This window comes from Marmota monax, unplaced genomic scaffold (genome assembly GCF_021218885.2).
Source record: "Marmota monax isolate L192 unplaced genomic scaffold, Marmota_monax_Labrador192_F-V1.1 WCK01_AAM20220418_F8-fsc00003, whole genome shotgun sequence".
NCBI lineage: Eukaryota > Metazoa > Chordata > Mammalia > Rodentia > Sciuridae > Marmota > Marmota monax.
In genome coordinates this window covers 4,963,802-4,982,847 of record NW_026694084.1, presented here as the reverse complement: position 1 = coordinate 4,982,847, position 19,046 = coordinate 4,963,802, and the positions used below count along the sequence as shown (strand labels likewise).

Here is a 19,046-nt window from a genome sequence, read left to right as displayed (position 1 = left end):
TTTCTTTGGAGAAGTGTCCACCTCTAAAGTGATCTGCAAATTGTGTTCATCCTTGGTTCTTTTGAAAAGATGTTTTCCAATTCGGCTCCACATTTCTATCTTGATGACATCTACAAAAGCTTGCCAAGAGGGAAAGTCTTTGCTTAAGCTCCTTTTTCTTTGCCCCTGGAAGCTTTTAACATTTAAAGATATCCATTAGGCATATAAATAAATGGCTAGGTGAAACATTTGTTTATTTAAAAGCCACGGGCTCTTTAATAAAAAAGTTTCCCATAGCCCCAACTTCTTTGGAGAAGAAGGGGTTGGCAGACACATCTGTGTTTGAACTGATGACATGTAGAAGAACCCTGGATATGTTGTGTTTTGAACTAGGTGAGCAGAAGAAAGGCCGGCTGTGCCCTGGGGATGCCAAACTGGAGGGTGCTGCAGCGAGGGGGAAACCCAACACGGGCACTGTGCTGAGAAGGTGAGAGTGACTCTCTTAAGCTGGCCCTGGCACTCGCAATAATTGCTAACAGACCTCCTTTCCCCTCTGTTCTTTTCACCCACTCTCCCAGTCCCTAGCATGCTCACAGAACACTTTATTTCTGAGTTATTAAAAATTACATCTTTCTTATATTGATTCTTGACAGTTGCCAGCTGACCTCTAATTGTTTCCAGGTCCGAGGTTTCAAATTTACTGATTTCCTTTTTGATATTTTAATCATTCTCTGTCCCCTGCTTGTTCCCTCTCCTGCTGATTTGCCTTGTCTTCAGAATTTCTCAAACCTGAACTCCGTATTTTTTTTTCTTGCTAAATATCTCTTGACATTCTGAAAGGCACTGGCAACCAGGTGAAGAGGCATTGCAGTCTCTACATTCCTGTCACTTGGATTGAACAATTTCTACTGACAGCAGAACAACAGGATCAGGATGAGAGTCTCCTCTTGGCTCTTCCTCTGGCTCAGGAGATGCATGGGAAGTATCAGGAACTTAGCATTGTGTCCCAAACAGGTCTTGGGATAAAGTGATGAATTATGGAAAGGCAGGAATACAATGAATTCATTTTGAGCCCCTTGAGAAGGAAGGAATTGGAATTGATGTGTGGCAAAGCGATTCCAATTCAGTGAAAGGGTGAGATTTGAGATGACAGTAAGCTCCAAGAGGTCAGAGAATGTGTGTATTTGCTAAGTGTCATGTCCTTAGCGCCTGGAACAGCTTGTGGCACTGAATAAATATTTGGTGAGTTAAACATGGATTTTATTCTTCCTGTTCATGATTCTGAACAGTAATCAGAGAGTCTGGGACGAATTTCATAATATCTAGCAGGAAACTCCCATGCTTCTGTGGAGTGACTTTCTCTACTCTTGACACCATTTAGCAGTTTCCCTTCATGGCTCATTTTTATTCTAAAAATGATATGACACCTCTCTTTAAGAAGGATACACAGATAAACATATATCTGAATGTATGGATCCAAAGAATGTTTGAGAATGGAGGGCACTTTAGAATCCACTGGGGTCAACACTTTACTTTTTCGATGGCACAGTAGAGCTTTTGAAAGTGAAGTGATTTCCCCAAAGGAGTCCTGGGCAGCATAGAGTGCTTGGTGGACACATTACTGACAGAACCAGCACGCACTGAGAGTTCTGTTGTGAGTTCCCTGTCACCTTTGTTCTGCTGCACACACAGGGAGAGCGGTCTGTTCTAGTTGTGAAAAAAAAAAATAGCCCTATAGCCATAGAGATGCAGACATTGGTATCTGAAAATTATCTGGAGCGGAGTAAAAGATTTGAGGAACCCCGAAGGCACCGGCTACAGGTTGTTGGCTTGGACACAATAAACAAGTCTTCTTCAGAACATGACAAAGAGGATGACAGATGTATGAGGGTACATGTAGCCCTGTTTCTCTGGCCTCAGTGGAATTTATAAGGAATGTATTGCCTCGCAAATGTTGAAGTCAGGGCTTGAGAGTTCTGGGAGGTTGTCAAGGGGCCCTGTGATATTGGTACTGATGAGGTTCTCTTGTCTCTCTCTCAGATGATTCACAGGCCTTGGCATCAGTGTTAGCATAGGCAAGGGGGTTTCAGGGCAGAACATGAAAGAAATCTTCATGAGATCATGTCTGATACTCCTGGGGAGTCCCAGATTTACTTGAGTAAGGTTTTGAAGTGGGTCTTAACATTCCATCAATAGGAGCACAGCTGGTGAAGTTAGAGTTGCTGTGATTTATGTGACTTCATCAACACATACAGGCTAGTGGACCCAGGAAAACTCCAGATGGGAGAGAAGTGGATTGGACAGTGATACAGGAGTCCTATATTCTCCATATCTTCACTTCTTTTAAAAAAATAATTAATTAATCAATTAATTTTCATTAGGTATATATTTCATTAGGTATACTAGCTTACTGTCATCTCTAAACTCACCATTTCACTGAATTGGAATCGCTTTGCCACACATCATTTTCATTCATTGTACACGAAGGGAGCACAACTTTTCATTTCTCTGGTTGTACATGATGTAGCATCATCACACCATATGTGCAGTCATATCTATATACCTAGGGTAATGATGTCCATCTCATTCCACCATCTTTCCTGCCACCATTGCCCCTACCTTTGACTAGTCAAATTTTCTCCATTCTTCCCATGTCTCTCTCTCCATTATGGATCAGCCTCCACTTATCAGAGAGAACATATGGCTTTTGGTGTTTTGGGATTGGCTTATTTCACTTAGCATGATATTCTCCAGCTCCATCCATTAACCTGCAAATGCCATGATTTTGCTCTCTTTTAATGCTGAGTAATATTCCATTGTGTATATATGCCACATTTTCTTTATCCATTCATCTATTGAAGGGCATCTTGGTTGGTTCCACAGTTTAGCTATTTGAATTGAGCTGCTGTAAACATTGATATGACTGTGTTACTATAGTATGCTGTTTTTAAGTCCTTTTTTTTTATAGAGCGAGGAGTGGAATAGCTGGAGCAAATGGTGGATCCATTCCAAGTTTTCTAAAGAATCTCCATACTGATTTCCAAAGTGGTTGCACCAATTTGCAGTCCCACCATCAATGTATAAGTGTACCTTTTCCCCCACATCCTCTCCAACACTGATTATTACTTGTATTCTTGATAATTGCCATTTTGGCTGGAGTGAGATGAAACCTTATAGTAGTTTTTATTTGCATTCTTCTAATTACTAGAGACGCTGAACATTTTCTTATGTATTTGTTGATCGATTGTTTATTTTCTTCTGAGAAGTGTGTGTTCAGTTTCTTAGCACATTTATTGATTGGGTTATTTATTTTTTTGGTGTTAAGTTTTTTGAGCTCTTTATATATCCTGTTTTTTGTGCTCTATCTGATGTGCATGTAGTAAAGATGTTCTCCCACTCTGTGGGCTCTTTCTTCACATTATTGATTGTTTCCTTTGCTAAGAAGCAGATTTTTAGTTTGAATCCATCCCACTGATTAATTCTTAATTTTATTTTTTTTGTTCTTTAAGAGTCTGATTAAGGAAGTCAGGACCTAATCCAACATGATGAAGATTTAGGCCTACTTTCTTCTATTAGATGCAGGGTCTCTGGACTAATTCCTAAGTCTTTGATCCACTTTGAGTTGAGTTTTGTGCCGGGTGAGAAATCTATGTTTCCACTTCTCACTGCTATCCAAGACCATGACCAGGACCAAGACTTGAAGAAGAGTAACAGTTTGACTCTCTGGTCTCTGACTCTTCGCATGCACGTACTTTTATTAGCATTCTGTATCCATGCCCTTTGCCATGTGACTTCCCTTATTCTCCCTAAATGAGGAATGTATTTCTTGGGCCCTTGACTTTGAGTTTGGCCATGTGAACTGTTTTGGCCAATGTGGAATTACAGCAAGTGATGTGAGGGCTTGGATTATGTAGTTGGTTTGTCCTTTTGCACTTCTTCCATTTGCCATAAGACAGGCTCCAGGTAGGTGTTGATCCCAGAAGGGCAAAGGGCATGTTGGGCACATCTTGACTCAACCCAGATGTCAGAGCCAACCCAGTATTCTGCCCCCTGAGGCACAGCCATTCAGCTGCAACCAGGTGAAAGTGGTCAGACTTCAGTTGATCTGCCCACCCCTGAGGCACTGAGGTTTTGGAGGTTGTTTTCTTTGCAGCATAAACTGATACTGCAGCAGAAACGTGTGTGACCATGTTCTGGAAAATGCATGGAAAAAGGAGACTTCTGAACCACAGGACTGTACCGGGGAACCAAATTTAACACCCAGAGCCTTTGACCACCTGATTAGCAGAGGCTTTGTGAGGAATCAAAATCTGGATAGAAGCTCAAAAGAACCAGCAATGTGGGTACAAGTGGGCCAGAAATTTGAGAGAAAGGCAATGGGGCTTTGCAACACTTAAAGTAATCAAAATAAACAGTTGTGAGACCAGGAAAAGGCAACCCCCAGCCCAGGGGTCTGCCGCCTGGCCGCCTCAGCTTTGGTACATTTAATCTATCGCATTAACACAGCTTTTAGAGTTACAGACCCTCCAAAGGATTTGGACTCCACTTCTATTGCAGTTGCCAGGGCCTAAAACTGTCAATTAGAAAACCATTTACCCAAGTCCACCCCTCCACTGGCTGTCAGGTGAAAGTTATTACTCCAATCTTCATTTTGGCCCTTTCTTTACGTACAGATCCAAACTCTCCAAATCTGTTTCACCATCCAAATCACATTCCCACAGCATGTTGCAGAGAAGGAGGACACAGTATGAAATAGTGTGCAGCTATGCAAACGTTAGTGGCTTTGTCTCAAGAGTAGGTATGACGCAGTGGTTTGATTTGGCATGGAGGTGGGCAAACTTTTTCCATGACTGTTTTTCTTGACCCCCCCATACCCTGCCCCCTTGCTTCTGGTTTCTTGTTTGAATAAAGAAGGTGAAAATGAATAAAGTAGATCACCTACTCTCCTGGTGACATTACCTTCATCCTTCTCATGGAAGCGCGATAAACGCAAGGGTCATTTTTGAACATGATTTCTTCTGGTCTGGGATGCAGAAGACAGAAGTTGCTCCTTGTAACATGTCCCTGAAAGATGACACCCTCCAGAGAAGGAAAGTTGGCGTTTCCTGAGTGCTTCTGCCTGTGTCCTCTCATTGAATCTTCTCAGCCCTTCTGAGAAGTCCTACTTCACAGAGAAGAAAACAGGATAGAAAGGTGACATGATAGAGCTGAGATTCTAATCCAAGTTTTGTCATATTTAAAATGTCAGTTTCCTTCCTCTTTACTGTGTAGTTTTAAGAGGAAGATGCTGTAGGAAGAATTGCTAGGGTCTGTTGTTGCATCTCTTTATATAGACCTGGGGTCTGGTGGTGGCAAACTCAGCACATATTTCCCATCTGAAGATGGCTGAAGTGTTGAGCATTGGAAGCATCATCTTACATCTGCTGATCTCTTCGCCTTTGTGACCTCTTCATTCTCCACAAAGAAACAGCAACTAGCAGGGTGTTTTTGTTTATTTTGTTTTGTTTTTTATTAAAGATGTTATTTTTAAGAGAAGTTTTAGGTTCAAAGCAAAATTGAGAGGAAGTTACAGAGCTTTCCCATATACCTCTGGCCCCCACAAATGTGTAACCTCCCTCATTATCAATATCCCCCACCAGAGTGGTGCATCTGTCATAACTGATGAACACATGGGCAGTGTTATCATTCAGCATTTTGTACGTTCTACAGGTTTAGACTTATCTCCACCATTATGGTATCATAGATTAATTTCAATAACCTTAAGATCTTCTGTGCTCTACTAATTCATCCTTCTATTCTCATTTCCCACCCCCAGGAAACCACGTTGTTGTTTTTTTACTATCTCCATAGTTTTGACTTTTCTAAATGGAATATCATTTGAATCGTAGAGTCTGTAGCCTTTTTAGGTTGGTGCTTTCACTTAGTGATGTACATTTGTACATTTGAGTGACCTGCATGTCTTTTCAAGGCTTGACAATTCATTTCTTTTAATCACTGAATAAGATTCATCTGATGTATCACAGTTTATCCATTCATTCACTGAAGGTATAGTGGTTACTTTTGAGTTATGATAATTTTGAATAAAATGGCTATCAATGCTCATATGTTGGTTTTTGTGTGGTCATAACATTTCATACCCTTTGGGTAAATATCGAGGAGTACAATGGCTGGACTGTTTGACAAGAGAGTATTTAGTTTGTAAGAAACTGCTGAACTGCCTTCCAATGGGGCTACACCATTGTACGCCTCCACCAGGATGAGGATGTTCCACATCCTCATTATCATAATTTGGTGTTATCAGAGTTTTGGATTGTGTCCAGTCAAATGAATGTAAAGTAGGATCACATTTTTTAAAACTTTCATTTCCATGGTGACATATGATATGGAACATCTTTCTATACACTCATTTTCCATTTGTATGTGGGTTTTGGGGTTGTTTTTTTTTTTTGTGTGTGTGTGTGTGTGAGAGAGAGAGAGGGAGAGAGAGAGAGAGAGAGAGAGAGAGAGAGAGAGAGAGAGAGAGATAGCTGTTAAGACACTGGCCTATTTTTAAATTGGGTTGTTTTCTTAACATTGAGTTTTCAGAGATTTTTATATATTTTGAATAACATTATATATCAGATGTGCCTTTTGTAAATAATTCTCACATTGTATCTCTTACTTTTTTATAGTATATATTTTTTAATATATTTTCTTAGTTGTAGATGGACACAATACCTTTATTTTGTTTATTTATTTTTATGTGGTGCTGAGGATCAAACCCAGTGCCTCATACATGCGAGGCAAGTGCTCTCCCACTGAGCCACAACCCCAGCCCCTTGATATTGTATGCTCACCTTCAGTGAGCATAAGTTTTAAGGTTTATTCATCTTTACTTTCATGGATTGTTTATGTGATGTTGGGTCTAAAAGTCATTAACATACCCCAAATTGTGCAGATTTTTCTCTTACATAGTCTTCTAGGAATTTTATAGTTTTGCATTATATATTTTGTCCTAGGAACCATTTCGTGTTAGTTTTTGTGAAATGTGTAGTCTTTAGATTCACTGTTTTGCATGTGAATGCCTGGTTGTTCCAATATCACTTGTGAAAAGGCATTTGTTCCAATGTACTGCCTTTTTTTTTCATTTGTCAAAGACGAGTTGACTCTATTATGTGGATCTATTTCTGGAGTACATATTCTGTTCCATAGATCTATATATCTATTCCTTTGTCAATTTCATATTGATTACTGTAGCTTTATCATTGATGTCAGGTAGTGTCAATCCTCCAATTTTGTTCTTCTCCTTGTGCTCACTATTCTGGGTCTTTTGCCTCTCCATAAAAACTTTAGAATTAGTTGACAAAGTCTTGCTGGGATTTTGATTGGGGTTGCATTGAATCTGTACATCAAGTTGAGAAAAACTGAAAGCTTGATAATGTTATGCATTCACATCTATGAACATGAACTACCCATTTATTTAGTTCTTTGATTTCTTTTATCAGAGTTTTGTATTTTTCTTCATGTAGAATATATATATATATATATATATATATAATTTATGTATTTATTTATTTATTTTTGGTATTAGGGATGGAACTCAGGGGCACTCAACCACTGAGCCACATTCCCATCCCTATTTTGTACTTTATTTAGAGACAGGGTCTCACTGAGTTGCTTAGTGCCTCACTTTTGCTGAGGCTGGCTTTGAACTTGGGATCCTCCTGACGCAGCCTCCCAAGCCCCTGGCAGGCATGCGCCACCACTTCCAGAATTACACATATTTTGTTAGTTTTAAATGTAAGTATTTTATTTTGGTGGTGCTAATGTAAATAACATTATGCTTTAATCTTAAATTCCACTTGTTCATTGCTGGGGTATAGAAAAGGGATTTGTCAATCTTATATCCTACGACTTTACTATAATTACTTACTAATTCAAGGAGGCTTTTTGTTGATGTTTTTTCAGATTTTCTTTATACACAATCATGTCACCTAAGAACAAAGATGCTTTATTTCTTCTTTCCAATATGAGTATATTTTCTTTTCTTTTCTTATGCTGTCACATTTCTTAATTTGCTAGGACTTCCATATGATTCCAAAAGCAGTAGTAAGAGGGAATTTCTCTGCCTTGTTTCTGACTTTAGTGGGAAAGCTTTGAATTGATTACCATTAATTATTATGTACTAGCTTTTGGTTTTTTAAAAAATATTTTTTAATTGTAGATGGTTACAATACCTTTATCTTATTTATTTATCTTTATGTAGTGCTGAGGATCAAACCCAGTTCCTCACACATGCTAGGCAAGTGCTCTACCCCTGAGCCACAACTCCAGCCCTAGTTATTGGGTTTTTAAAGATATTTTTTTTTCAAGTTGAAGAAGTTCCCTTCTGTTTTTAGTTTCCATAAATGAGTGTTATGTTGTCAAATGCTTTTTCTGAATCTATGGATATGATCATGTGATTTCTCTCTTTTATCCTTTTGATTTAATGATTACACTAGTTGATTTTCCCAGATGTTGCATATCTGGGATAAATCCCACTTGGGTATAGTTTATAATTCTTTTCATACACTGTTGTATTTGATGTGCAAATATTTTGTTAAGGACATTTGTATCTATAGATACTGGTCTGCAGTTTTCTTATAATGTTCTCCTCTGGTTTGATGATAGGGTAATGCTAACCTCATACTTTCACATTATCTATCACCTTTCACCAGAGTATAGGCTGTTTGAGGGCAGAGTTTTTGCCAGATTTGTTCATTGCTATATGCACAGTAAAAATGACGGTTCTGGGAGGGTCATCATAATGATGTGTTGAGTGGAAAGAAATACTTGAATGTGCTTTTAACCAAGTTTATTCTGTTGTTTATTTTAGATTTTTAAAGTGCATGCCAGCTACCATCTGACTTGGACACATAACAGTCTTACTTTTCAAACTATTAAGGAGGATATACATAACTATAAAAGAACTCTGTGGCTTTTAAGCTTTTCTTACCCCCCACCATGAAGCTGCTCTGGTCAATGAGGACATGACCTCTGCTGCCTTGCCCACCATCACACACCATTTGATTAGCATGGTGCCTGACACTTACATGCTAAGAGTATAAGAAAGAGGCTCAAAGACAGATGGAGTTCTTAGTGGTCCCTATATATTATTCAGGAGTGGAATTTTAGAGGAAGGAATAAAGGGATTAGAAATGAATGAGAGCACTACCTGCCTTTATCTTTCTTTCCTAAGTGCCTTCTTTTCTCTTCCATTTCATGATGAAGTTGTGACAAATGATGCTGTAGCAGGGAGGTGCTTTTGGATTAAAGTCTAGAGAAAGCCAGTGCGGAGCTCAAAAATAGGAAACTTGGTGCAAACCTCTTTGTTCTGACTCTGATAAAGGAGAAATGGTAACAAAACAAGGAGGTACTTGAGAATCCACACGGTAGGAAACCTAAGATATCTGGAAATGAAGCTCCCATTGGTATGGATTCTCAGTGTCTTTGAATGTATGGTTTCAAAATCCTTTAAGAGAATGTTGGTGTGAAATAATCAAAATACTTTTTCTCATGGAGAATGGACCTATATGCTAGTTTAATAAATAACATAGGAAGAAAAATAAACCCTCTAAAAATATAAATGGGAAATTGAATGAGTTATCAACCTTTCAATATGGGAGAAGAGTTGTTTTGGAAAAAGAAAATCATAAAAAAGCTTTCAAAATCTACTTTTTTACTTTTAAAATGATATAAAATTTATGACTATATGAATTTTAAAAACTTAGGAATAGATATTTTATTTCTCAAATTTGTTTTATTGTTAAAGATTATATGTTTGTGTGAAGAAGAGGAGCTCTAAATGGATTTTGACTGGAATGATTAAATTTTAAAAACCTGGGCGAATTATATAAAAGTATTGGATGAATTTCCTTATAAACACAGCATCAGTTTTATTGTGCTTGAGTAATAGAAGTAAGATCAAAAAGATCCAAATTAACAATATTTTTACCTAATATAATGTATATAACAGAGTAATAAGTTTCCAACAAAAAAATAGTTTAATTTAGAAAATGTAGAAGATAAAAAATATTAATACAAAAAGCTAAAGATAAATGAGCAATATCAGTCATTTAAAAAGGTAGTCTTAATATAATATGCTATTTTTTCTAGATATTAAAATGGATTTTTCACAATATTGTGGAGGATTTCTCTCTAATAGTCTCATATTATAAGTAAGTAATACTTTAATTGGAACATACCATAGTGGTTGATTATTCTGGTTTTGTTTGCTAAACATTTGGGATGAATCTCTAAAGTATCCATGATGATCCGATTGAAGTAGTAACTTAAGAAGTAACAGGAGGGTGATTTTGCATTTCTGGACATGCAGGTAAAAATTAAACTACACACATCAAGGCAGAATGAACTATTGTGGTATATTTTGAACAGTGGATGGTCTCTACAACTTTGTGGATGATGCATTATTCTGACTATTTGATATCATGACAATTTGTTCTACAGCATTGTCTAGTAACTGAACATGATATTGGTAGCAAGGCCTAGAATTATTCTAGTCTCCAAAACTCTCACCCTCTTGACTCTTTCAGTGTAGGCCAAACAAAACAATCTTGAGAAAGAAGAAAAAAGTTGGAGGACTCACTCTTCTGGATTTCCAAATGTAAAGTTATAGTAGTAAAAAGAATATGGTACTGGCATAAGAATAGACATTTAGAAAAATAAAATAAAATTTAGAGTCCAGAAATGAACCTATATGTCTATGACCAATTGATTTTTGACAAGAATGCCCAGTCTATTCAGTGGTTAAAGAATAGTTTCTTCGAAAGATGGGGCTAAGATAATGAACTATCAGTGCAAAGGAATAAATTGAATCACTATTCATAATATATTAATTTTTTTACTCAAAATGGACCAATAGAATAAATATTAGAATTAAAATCATAAGCTTCTTATAACAAAACATAAATATAAATCTTGATGATCTTGGATTTGCCACTGGATTTGTATATATGACACCAAAAACATAATGAACAAAAGAGGAAATAGATAAATTGGACTTCATCAGGCTCAGACTTCAGGGGATAGGGGCCAGATTGCAAACAGTAGAGAGAAAAAAATATTTTATTGTTGTATAAAAGAACATGGAGTAAAAAATGGAACCTTATGCAAAGGGAACAGGTGTAAAGAAGATGGAGGAGAACAGAAGCAGATGACAGAGGATAGCCCAGTATAAGCTAATTAGTTTTTAAGGTCAATGCATAATGGCTAACACAGGTTAAAATTTAGAGGATAATTTCAGTGTTTATTTTGAATCTGAATTGCATACACTTCTGTTTAATTCTGACTGATTTTTGTTATTTATACCTTCTATTAGGGGAAAAAAAGAGAGGGCTCAGTGTTTCTTTGAGCTGGTCTCTGCAACCAGACATTTGCCTAGCTTCCTGTCCCATTATCTATTACAAAAAAAAAAAATTCGATTAATTGTAATAATTAACTGAGGAGGAGGTTAAAATGAGCACATTCTTTTGAATTTGACTAGATGACATTTTGTTTTCTGATCAACCCACCAGGAACATCACATTTACAATTCTAAATATTTCCATGAATCACAAATATAAAAAGCGCCCAATCTGACCCTGGGGTGTTCTACTTCTGCCTTTCCCCCCTAATTGTGTCTTTTATGCTGTTGTAGGCTTGGCTTCTATCTAATAAGGTACTTCACCCACAGTCCAAGGTCTGAGCTAATGATCTCTGAGATGTTACCAAAACCGTTCTGGAATACCCAGTATATAATGTCAGTCTTTCCATGGTCACTATGGAAACTATATCCTAGAAAAATCCAGTCACTTATTTCAGTATGACCTATCCCTTATAAAACTAAATTGGCCATTTCTAATAAACTTAAGCTTTTAAAATTGTTCCCTTGCTAAATCTTTGGTAATTGTATTCATTAATATTCTTACCATGACCAATAGTACAATTAATCTGAAACCAAATCAGAATATCAAGAAGGCTCTGATTTAGTTGCAAAAACCTTTGGACTTGAAATTGGGACACCTGGTATTACAATAGATTCTGCCATTTACTCTGTGGACTTGTTCAAGTCACATTACTTTTCTAAACTTCAATTTCTTCAAATGAATACAGTATAATAGTGCCTATCTAAACAAAGCCATTGTTAAGATCTGACAAAATGAGGAACAATCAGTCCCTGGAGGCTATAAAACACATGTTCACATAATCATGATTGTAATTATGGTTCTCAATAATTTTCTGCCATTATGAGTAATTCGTGATAAGGAAGGTTACAGTTAGGTAAAGAAAATCAACAGATAATTTCTTAAAATTCAATTTAACTATAGATTTTGAACACTTCTTCCCTCAAAAGATTTATCAGAGCTAGTCAAATTTCTTTTAATTGGAAATTAAAAGCTAAATTTTGATTTCCTCTATTTTTCTCTTAGCAAGTTTCCTTTTGGGAATTGATACTGACCTGCAGGTATGTACAGAATGGAGACAGGGGTACAGAGATATTTTACAAACTGGATTCTCAGTCTTGGGTATTTGCAAATTAAATGAATTTGAATTTCTTATTTTCTTTTTTTTTTTCACTACAAATCCAGAAACATCAAATAAGAATTTGGAACAATTTGTTGTAGTATAATGATGACAGCACTCATCTGTCCAGGAAGGGGAGAGAACATACTCTGGGGAAGAAATTCAGCTCACCAGATCACCCATCCAACATCCTCTCTGCAAATATCATCTCTCAAAACTGCTATCAGATTATTGACATAATATTTTAATATCCTGCTTAAACTGGATCTTCCTGAATTACTACATTTATCCCCCCCCCTCAATTACATATTTATAGGACATCTTAACTACTTTGGTATAAAAATGGTGACCCCCCAAAATGCAAACAATCAAATCTAAGTCTAATTCATATTTCCATGATTTCAGTTGATGAAGCAACTGCATTCTGATATGGAGAGTTTGATCCATCCATTGTAAGGTACCAGTACTTCCCTGTCCTGAGTCCAAGTTAAGCATTTGGTTCCGGCAGTTTGGAGTTGGTGAAACTCCAATGGAATGGTGTTCTCTCACACTGACCCACTTCTTTATAATCATTATCTTTATCATGTTAGGCTAGGAAGTAGAAAAAAGAAAAAAAAATCAACTCCTCATATCTCTGGTTCAGTGAGACGCCAGACCCAAGGACTATATCCCACACAACTTCCCAGGCCTCAGTGATCATTTGGAGACTTTCAGACCCTTTTTTGGAGGCTCCATGACGTTACGGACAGGTTTTTTGTATATTATGCTGGTGCCTAACAAACTGTAGCCCCCAATCCTTTATGATCCCAACTCTGGTGACTGCAGGAAGAGATAAGGGATATGATGACAAGTGTTCAGCAACTTCCTCTCTACATGAACAAAAAAGTCGTGGTTGAAAATGAATGCTGATTTCCATGATGTATACTACCCACTACTTACTACCTCCTGCTACCCACCAAAAGCAACTGGAAGTGGAGTTTGGAAAGAGAGACAGACTCCAGTAACTTTGGAAGAAAAATAATAGACTAATAATTTTATAGTAATCAATTGTATTTAAGTACAGTTCTTATTTGAAAAGATTTAAAGAGACAGATTGAACTGACAGTTATGATAGGGCTGTGGCATTTTCTATTGAAAATTCCTTAATGGCTCACCATTTTTGCTATAGGAAATCATATGTATGAAATATATGCATATATATATGAAATCATAGCAGATGAGTGAGTGAATTTGGGATCTAAACCTGTCCAATTACTTCTATCCCCTTTTCCATGTCATTTCTCATTGCTCTTCCACCATCAATCTGTACTAAAAGCATACCAATGGATTCAGAATATCTGAAATGATTCAGATTTAACAGCTGGGCTTGTCCTGAGCAGCCCCCAGGGTTTGTAGTAACTTCTTTGCCTGAGGAATGAATGAACTTTAAAACTAAGATGCCAGATGCTTTGTGACACCTTGTTCACACCCACGTATCCACTTTGCAGATAATCATTGAGTTCCCATCATGTCAAAGAACTGACTTTCTGTTTTGTCAAGGATTCTCTAGCTTCTGTTAGAACAATTAAACTGGAAAATAAATACAAGGACCCAAACTTTTACCTGTACATGTCAAAACAAGATACAGATAGTGAAAAGTCCATGTCAGTACAAAATAATTGATTTGCCTTTTTCTTTGATAAGATTTTCTATATTCTGAGAATATGCCTTTAATATTTTTATAGCTATGTGTATTTTCTGAATTCTCCATGTAGTAGATTATAGCAGGTTCAACAATTGGAAAAGATCAGGTATATTTTTTAAATCATATTTTTAAAAAGTCTCAGAGAAATGTGAAACCAATAAGGATTGATGAGCTAAAATTCAAAAGTAAAGCCCATTTCCTAGATGGTCTGGGGAGCTTTGTGCTCATGACTGGTATTTGTCTGGAGAATGAAACTCTTCGGGGGGAAAGAGGAACTTGAAAATGTTCTAGTGTTCTTCCAAGAGTGGATTAACAAACTGAAACTCTCTCTTACCTAGGCACTTTGTCCATAATGAGACAGAGATGTGACTAGAGGCTAGGAAGTCTGAAATTTATTGGGCAGGCCCACATGCTGAAAATTCAGCAGAAGTTGATGTAGTCTCCAGGCAGAGATTTTTCTTCTCTGGGAAACCTCAGATTTTGCTCTTAAAAGTGTTTGATTGAACGAGGCCCACCTACGTGATTGAGGGTATTCTCCTTGGTTTAAAGCCATCTGACTGAAGTTGTTAATCATATCTACAACATACTTTTCCGACAACACCTAGATTAGTGTTTGACTAAGTAACTGGGCGCTATTCTAGTCAAAATGACATGGAAAATTAACCATCATAGTTGGCGACTTAAAAAACTTTAAAAAGGCAGAGTGAAATCCCACAGAACTGCCCAGTGCTTTGAAAAAGGACCTACCTGGGAACATGATCATATATACCCCCCAAAAAACATTTGTTATGTTTTGAAGATGCTCAGGCAATTAGGCTGGACAGCTGGGTTGAGAACTGCTGAAAGGAAAAGCTCTGTATTCCACAGTCTTTTAGGGATGAGGTGATAGACATCTGTCAGAACTCCAGTCAAGAGCCTGCAGGGCCACACGGGTAACCAGAGGTGGTCTGAATCTAAAATTGCAATCCAGCATCATCCTAGCTCAATACTCATGTGGACTGCAATGACCAGCCCCTTCATCCTTCTTGTCTAATGAAAGAGAAAGACCTCTTTGGCAGAAGGTAGTATCATCTGGAGCCTCTACCATGTTTTCACATACAGAATCTGGCAAAATTTAAAGTATTCATTGTGAACAAATAAGAAAATGTGGCTGGTCTCAGGAGAAAAACCAAACAGTAGAGACAATTCTAAAGATATTCCAGTTACTGGAATTAGCAGATAAAGGATACAGATTAGTATGTTAAAGAAAACAGAAAATGGAAAAAAAAATAAACAAAGAGAGAATTTCAACAGAAAATTCAAATTTATAAAAAAGAATCAGTTTGATGTTTCCAAACAATTATTAATAATAAAGAGTTCAATCCATTTTGAAGATATCATGTCCCTAAATATGTTATCTGATATTTGACTACACCCAATAAGTCTTCAAAATATTTTAATAAAATATGATGAAACTAATATAAAAATAGATTAAAAATTAATAGGAGACTTTGACCTAGATAAGCCAATAGCTAATGGAACAAGCAAACCAAAAATCTCAGAATGATATGAAAAATGTGGACAACATAATTGTTGAACTTAGCTTATTTGATAAATTTGGAACATTGAAACAAAAATGACATATTTAGGTTCACATAAAATGTTTATGAAAATTGACCATATTCTGGCCATTCATACATAAGCTGACATGATGGAGATTTGGGCCTGCTTTTTTTTTTCTAATAGGTATAGGGTCTCTGGTCAAATGCCCAGGTGAGAATAAGGGACTCATAGACTATTGGTGGGAATGTAAATTAGTAAATCCATTATGGAGAATAGTGTAAAGGTTCCTCAAAACACTAAAAATAGAACTACCATATGACCCATCTACCCCATTTCTGCGTATATATCTTAAGGAAATGAAGTCAGCATATCAAAGAGATGCCCATGTCTATCCCAGCACCATTCTCAATAGCTGAGATATGGAATCAAGCCAGATGCCCACTAACAGATGAATGGCTAAAGAAAATGTGGTATATACATACAATACAATATTCCATCCTGTAGCAAAATGGATGGAGCCAGAGGAGAGTATACTAAGAAAAATAAGTCAGACAGAAAAAGACAAGTGCTGCACATTCTCTTTCATATGTGAAAACTGAAAACAAGTCTCTCTGAATGCAGAACAGTGATTAATAGAAGTTGGGAAGCATATAGGGGGTGGGGAAAAGGAAGTTTAGATTTTATCAGTGCATGTGTGAAAATAAAACACTGAACCCAATAATGCATTCAACTAATACATGCTAATCAAAAAACAAAAAGGAAAATATTTGAAAATATTTGAATGTTTGACCACATTTGGAAAATTGTTCAAGGTAGCAGCATTTGACAATTATTATTTCATCAACTATTTATGTACTAATTTAAGGATATTGAATTTTCACAAATGATAAATAACAAGTACTAATAACAGATAAGAGATAACCAATATTTTAAAATATCTCTAATAAACATATAAAATACTTATAAAAATGAAAATATTTATAAAATAAATAAATCTTCAGAAAAACAGATCAACAAATAAAAATAAATTATCAGTAATCAGATTGAAAAGTGGCATATAGTGATCCTTTAGATATTAAATTATAGGAAGAGGATATAATAAAAAACTTCACACCAAGACATTTAGTAAATTGGATAAAAAGTACAGATTTCACAAATAAATGTTATCTATCCCAACTGACAAAAGAAGTTCTGAATAGACCAAGATCTAATATATTTAAAAACTGACATTAATTATTGAATTTATCGATCAGCTTTCTCATAAACATAAATGCATTTTTTAACAAAATGTCAGAAAATTAAAATTAATGATATATAAAAATGATAATACAATATGGCCAATAGTTATTATTCTAAGTATGGAAGGTTAATTTAACATAAAAAATCAATGTAATTTGCTATATTAGTAGGAAAAAAAGATCATCTGAATTGAATATGAGAAAGCATTTGACAAAATTCATCTATTCATGATGAAATTTTATAGTAATTTAGAAATAGAAGGAAACTCCTTTAATCGATAAGGAATGTATACAAAAACTTTCATGGTACTTCACATTCAATGGCAAAATGTTAAAAATTTCTTCCTTGGGATCAAGAGTGTATATGTATAATTCTGTTTAAATAAGACATAGAGTAGTTGAAGTTAACTTATATGTGTTAGAATCCAAAATAGTGGTTACTCTCTAAATGAAGGACCAGTAGGGAGACTTCTGGGGTACTGGTAGTGTTCTGACTCTTGCTCTGGTATGGCTAGGTGGTTATATTCACTTTCTGAAAATTTATTGATCTGTTCATTTATAATACATGTATTTTTTGCATATTTATGCTATATGAATAAGAAGTTCATTTGAAACACTCCAATAAAAATTAAAACTTGTCTCATATTTCAAATAACTGGCACTTTTTCATGAGTTAATAGGTTGGATTCTTTAATGGTCAGGCACTTGCCTCCCAGTATCTTGACCTGGTCTAAATAAGAACTGAATGATGGACATTTGGGGTTCTATTTAGAGAATTTGAGCTTCCCAGACAATGCTCAGACAGCAGACAAGCCTATCATCAGTTTCCCCATAACTAAGTGAGCTTTCCCAGCATCTTTTCCAGGCCTCAGATAATATAATTCTATTTCAGGAACCTTGCCTAGTATGTAGAGCTGCCCAGCAACTCTCAAAGGAGAGGCCAGCTGCACCATCACAAATTTATTTCTCTGTGCTGCTCTTGATGGAACGCAAGGTGAAAAGGTCAAGTCTCTTAGGACTTCAACCATACTTTGGGTAGTGGCAGGACTGGAAGTGAGCAATAACCTGCCAGGTCCTCTCATCAAGAATATAATCTCAGGAACTTCCACACCAACAATAGCTATTGGTGACAACTCATGAAGCTATTATCCAAAAAGTATTCTCCAACTAAATTGCAAATCCTGCTTTGTAAACCCAGACAAAAGAAACCCTCTCTGAATTTCAGTGTATTCTACCATGTTTTCAGAAGTGCTCAGAGCTTCACCTATGCCATTGAACATGGCTTGGTGGCATAGTTGCAATAGGTATCGTTGACTCCTTATTTTCTTAGAATGGAAGTCTGCTCAGTCAAGTGTAGCAAAAGAAACTGTCTGGCTTTTCACTCTCTTCCTATCAGGCAACATAATTTTGATAAGCTAACTTCTTATTCTTCCAAGAAGTTCTCTTGGACTTACTCCAGTTTATAGTCTTCTCTTCCTTTCTGAACTCTGAAAGTATGTAGGAGTGATGCTCAGTTATAAACTGCCTTCTTCCCCTCTCTCGCCTTCTCTCCCCCACCCCCACCTCCCTCTCTCTCTCTCTCTCTCTCTCTCTCTCTCTCTCTCTCTCTCACACACACACACACACACACACCAATGTGATATGTAAGTTTATAGTTTGGAATGCTGTGTTTTGTATAGATGTAATTTTTATGTGGTATTAGCTTCTTAGGATTGTTCGTAAAACCTGTTAAATAAGTGGATTCAAAAGCTTTGCATATGTGATAAGGTGGAACCCCTTGTCTCTCTACAGCAGCAGATGCAAGTTTTCAGAGTTTTATCCTGATGTCATAGACTTCTATCTTTGGAAATGGAAGATGGGCTCTCTGATGGCTCTAAACTTCTTACTGTAATGGTCAGTCTCCTTCCTAGTTGTCTAATATCCTGGCTACTTCTATTCCTTCTCTGTTTTGTTGTTTTTCAGCCACACTGGTCTTTTTTATTTTCTCAAATTTGTCACAGTAGTTCCTGTGTAACCCCCTTATACTTGATCTTCCCTCAATCTGGCAGGCTCTTCCTTACTTC

General features: G+C 36.5%; 1 long non-coding RNA gene across 2 annotated transcripts in view; it reads left to right on the top strand.

Moving 5' to 3' along the window:
- The first annotated feature begins 316 nt into the window (after nt 1–316).
- Nucleotides 317–19,046, top strand: part of LOC124107031 (uncharacterized) — a 37,961-nt gene continuing 19,231 nt past the window's right edge. For both annotated transcript variants that reach the window (XR_006856263.2, XR_009228663.1), the window contains exon 1: nt 317–466. This is a non-coding gene — a long non-coding RNA (uncharacterized LOC124107031). The remainder of the gene's footprint in view (nt 467–19,046) is intronic.